The sequence below is a fragment of the Balaenoptera ricei genome, chromosome 18, assembly GCF_028023285.1.
Source record: "Balaenoptera ricei isolate mBalRic1 chromosome 18, mBalRic1.hap2, whole genome shotgun sequence".
Lineage (NCBI taxonomy): Eukaryota > Metazoa > Chordata > Mammalia > Artiodactyla > Balaenopteridae > Balaenoptera > Balaenoptera ricei.
The window spans coordinates 41,601,605-41,606,839 of NC_082656.1; the positions used below are offsets into that span (position 1 = coordinate 41,601,605).

The following is a 5,235-nucleotide window of genomic DNA, read 5'->3' on the forward strand; positions in this document are numbered from 1 at the left end:
AATAAAATACTTTCTATCACACAACAGGTACCTAATAAAAGTGCACTTAATGGTGAAAAATCAGATCACAAATCCTAAAAGGAATATAACTAAAATATGTTAAGCTTCTGATAATGACCAGGTTATATCTATGCATATCTCAAAAATGTCAACATTTTATGGGATAGATTTGTAATTTATTCTTTTTTTTTTACAAAAAAAGGATACTGAAATAATCATTTTAAAAGCTAGCTGTTGGGGAGTGCACTGAGTGTCATGGGAGCAGCACCTTATTCCCCTGCTCCCTGCAACACAGCCTTCAAATCTGGGACTCCCTCAGGCACCTCGGGTACTGCTGCAGCCACCGAGGCCCCCACGGGTGCATTTGGAGCTTTTGGGACAACATCTACAACAGCAGGTTCTGCATTCAGTTTTTCTGCTCCAGCTAATACAAGCATTACTGGACTCTCTGGTGGTACTCAGAGTAAAGTTTTGGATTTGGTACTCGTTTTGGCACAACAACTGGAGCTAGTATGGTTTAGGTAATGACTTGGTAACTAGACTTGGATTTGGAGGATTTAATAAATAGCAGCAGTGGCAGAAACAAACTACATTAGGTGGTCTCTTCATTCAGCCTACAAAAGCTCCTGCCCAGTTCAAACAACTGATAAACACTGCAAGTGCTCTTTCTGTTCCAATACTACTGGGAGATGAGAGAGATGCTATTTTGGCAAAATGGAATTAACTACAGGTCTTTTGGGGAACAGAAAAAGGAAATTTTAACAGTAACATTCCACCAACGGAATTCAAACAAGAAAATCCCTTTTGCTGGTTTAAGGCAGTAGGTTATAGTTGTTTGCCCAATAATAAACATGAAGATGGGCTAGTGGTTTTAGTTTTCAACAAAAAAGAAACAGATATTCAAAGCCAGCAACAGCAATTGGTAGAATCATTGCATAAAATTTTGGGAGGAAACCAGAACCTTACTGTAAATGTAGAGGATATTAAAGCATTGTCAGATAATCAGACAGAAGTTGTCATTTATGTTGTTGAGCGTTCTCCAAATGGTACTTCAAGAAGAGTCCCAGCTACAATAATATATGCCCATTTTGAACAAACCAATATAAAAACACAGTTGCAGCAACTTTGTGTAATGCTTTCTATGACTTGAATAGAACATTCTCCTGCACAGATCGAACAGCTTTTACAGAATCCTCCTGCTGATGTTGATCCTATTATCTGGGAGCAAGTCAAAGTGGATAACCCTGATTCTGAAAACTTAATTCCTGTACCAATGGTGGGTTTCAAAGAACTCTTTTGAAGACTGAAGTTTCAAGATCAGATGACTAAGCAGCATCAGACCAGATTAGATATCATATCTGAAGATATTGGTGAATTACAGAAGAATTAAACCACAACTACTACTATGGCCAAAATTGCACAATATAAGAGGAAACTCATGGACTTTCCCATAGAATCTTCAGGCCCTAATCAAACAGGAAATTCAGAGGAAAAGTGTATATGCCATCCAAGCTGATGAAATTCAGCTAGATACATTTCATTGTGAACTAAATACCCTACTCAGTTTAAGGACTGAGTACATGAACTGATGTCCCAAATCATGATGCAGAATCATTTTGGAGCAGTCAAATCTGAAGAAACATATTACATAGATGCAGACCTGTTACAAAAAATCAAGCAGCATTTGAAACAACAACAGGAATACCGTAGCCACTTGATTAACATCATAAAAGATGACCTAGAAGGTAAGTTGGTAGAACATGGACTGAATGAAACCATCCACATCAGAGGTGGTGCCTTCAGTTGACATTTCACAAACTTGTGTTAAAGGTTTGTGAAATACATCTTGTTATATCAGACCATCCTTAAGAATGAAACTGACCACATGGAGGAGAAAAAAAAAACAAACAAACCTCCCCCTGACTTGGTTTTTGAGAAGGTTACTGACAAATTATCATTCATCAAATCTGAAATAGCAGTCATTTCACTGCTCTTCAGAGATAGCCTTCCAAAGATTTACATCTATTATAAAAGCTGTAATTACTTTAAAAAAGAAGTACATAATTACCAAAAATATGTACTATTGTACATTTTTACAACAGCATTGTTCTTAAAAATAATCAGTGTTTAATGATTATTCTTCATTGAGCCTGTACTCTGCTTTAAATAGCAAGTAAATATGAATGCCTACTTTGCACATAACAAAATAAACTGTATAATTACTTGGCTGCTGGGAATTTGTACTTCAGAATGTAAATGTGCATCAGTTTTTACCGTTGTGAATTCATCTATAGGAGGAGTAAAGAAAATCCAGGAGTATTTAATGATTAATATGGTTTCTTTTCATTCTATAAAGATTTGAAAATATATTTTCATATTATTTTACTTATTTGGAATTTAAAGAACACACCTAAGCAATTAGGATATAACAAAATTACATTTTTTTAACTTTTTTGTTTTTTGAAACGTTTTATTTCTAAAAAAGATGATGGGAATTCCTTGGCAGTGGTTTGGACTCTGTGCTTTCACTGTTGAGTGTGCGGGTTTAATCCCTGGTCAGGGAACTAAGATCCTGCAAGCCTCAAGGGCAAAAAAAAAAAAAAAAGAAAAGAAAAGAAATAAATTCTTGATTGTAAATACTTTTTATATAAAAATAAAAGTTAGTTGTTGAATTAAAACATATCCAGTTTCAAAGTTATTTCTACCTAAATACACTGCTTATATAAGCCAAGACTCATTTGCAGAAGTTTCTAACTCTCAAAGGAATAATTAAGTTCCATGATTGTTCTTATTTTTCTTTTTTTTAATATTCCATCCAAAATCCTTTAGTCATTAAATGGTGCTGATATGGTTAACAGTTTTGAATCCTGGGTCCTAGCCAGATCAGATTCCTTTTCAGATCAGAAGCAATGTTTATACATCTTCTGTTTTATCTCCCACCTAGCCCAAGCCTTTGCCCAAATCAGAGCCCCACAATATTAGGTTTCTGATTCTAATTACTTATTCATTATTTTATTGGAATATAATTGCTTTACAGTTTTGTGTTAGTTTCTGCTGTACAATGAAGTGAATCAGCTATATGTATACCTATATCTCCTCCTTGGACCTCCCTCCCACCCCTCCCCATCCCACCCATATATGTCATCACAGAGCAACGAACTGAGCTCCCTGTGATATACAGCAAGTTCCCACTAGCTATCTATTTTACACATGATAGTGTATATATGTCAATCCTGATCTCTCAATTCATCCTGCCCTCCCCTTTCCCCCCACCATGTCCACATGTCCATTCTCTACATCTAAGTCTCTATTCCTGCCCTGCAAATAGGTTCATCTGTACCATTTTTCTAGATTCCACATATATGCATTAATATAAGATATTTGTTTTTCTCTTTCTGACTTACTTCACTCTGTATGACAGACTCTAGGTCCATCCACCTCTCTACAAATGACCCAATTCCATTTCTTTTTATGGCTGAGTAATATTTAATTGTATATATGTACCACATCTTCTTTATCCATTCCATTCTTTATCAACCATATCCATGGTTGTTCCCATGGCCTGGCTATTGTAAATACTGTTGTAGTGAACATTGGGGTACATGTGTCTTTTTGAATTATGGTTTTCTCTGGATAGATGTCCCGTCGTGGGATTGCTGGGTCATATGGTAGTTCTATTTTTAGTTTTTTAATGTACCTGCATACTGTTGTCCACAGTGACTCTATCAATTTACATTCTCACCAACAGAAGTTTCCATTTTCTCCACACTGTCTCCTGCACTTATTGTTTGTAGATTTTTTGATGATGCCCATTCTGACTGGTGTGAGGTGATACCTCATTGTAGTTTTGATTTGCATTTCTCTAATAATTAGTGATGTAGAGCATCTTTTCATGTGCCTCTTGGCCATATATATGCCTTATTGGAGAAATGTCTATTTAGGTCTTCTGCCTATTTTTTGATTGGGTTGTTGGATTTTTGATATTGAGTTCCATGAGCTGTCTGTATATTTCGGAGATTAATCCATCCATTTCTTCATTTGCAAATATTTTCTCCCATTCCGAGGGTTCTCTTTTCATCTTTTTTATGTTTTCCTTTGCTGTGCAAAAGCTTTATATTTAATTAGGTCTCATTTGTTTATTTTCGTTTTTATTTTCAGTACTCTAGGAGGTGGTTCCAAAAAGATCTCACTGTGGTAAACCATGGCAAATAGTGTTTTCCCTATGTTTTCCTCTCAGAGTTTTATAGTGTCTGGTCTTACATTTATGTTTTTAATCTATTTTGACTTTATTTTTGTGTATGGTGTTAGATAGTGTTCTAATTTTCTTCTTTTGCATGTAGCTGATCAGTTTTCCCTGAACCAATTATTGAAGAGACTCCATTTTCTCCATTGTGTACCCTTGCCTCGTTTGTCAAAGATTAGGTGACCAGAGGTCCGTGAGTTTATCTCTGAGCATTCTATCCTGTTCCATTAATCTATATTTCTGTTTTTGTGCCAGTACCATACTGTCTTGATGACTGTAGCTTTGTAGTATAGTCTGAAGTCAGGAAGCCTGAATTCGCCATCTCCATTTTGCTCTGTTTTTTTCTCAAGATTGTTTTGGCTATTCAGTGTCTTTTGTGCTTCTATAAAAATTGTAAAATTTTTTGTTCTAATTCTGTGAAGAATGCCACTGGTAATTTGATAGGGATTGCATTGAATCTGTAGATTGCTTTGCATTGTATAGTCATTTTCACAATATTGATTCTTCCAATCCAGGAACATTGTATATTTCTCCATCTGTTTGTGTCAGCTTTGATTTCTTTCATCAGTGTTCTATAGTTTTCTGAGTACAGGTCCTTTGCATCCTCAGGTAGGTGTATTCCTATGTATTTTATGATGGTAAATAGGATTGTTTCCTTAATTTCTCTTTCTGATTTTTCATTGTTAGAGTATAGGAATGCAAGAGATTTCCATTCATTAATTTTGTATCCTGCAAGTTTACCAAATTCATTGATTAGCTCTAGTAGTTTTCTGGTAGCATCTTTAGGATTTTCTATGTATAGCATCATGTCACGTGCAAACAGTGACAGTTTCACTTCTTTTCCAATTTTTGTTTCTTTTATTTCCTTTAATCCTCTGATTGCTGTGTGTCAGACTTCCAAAATTATGTTGAATAACAGTGGCAGGACACTTGTCTTGTTCCTGATATTACAGGAAATGTTTTCAGTTTTTCAAAATTGAGAATGATGTTTA

At 35.3% G+C, this 5,235-nt stretch overlaps 1 pseudogene; it reads left to right on the forward strand.

Moving 5' to 3' along the window:
- Nucleotides 1-255: 255 nt before the first annotated feature.
- On the forward strand, nucleotides 256-1,807 carry LOC132352425 (nucleoporin p54-like; annotated as a pseudogene).
- Nucleotides 1,808-5,235: the final 3,428 nt, after the last annotated feature.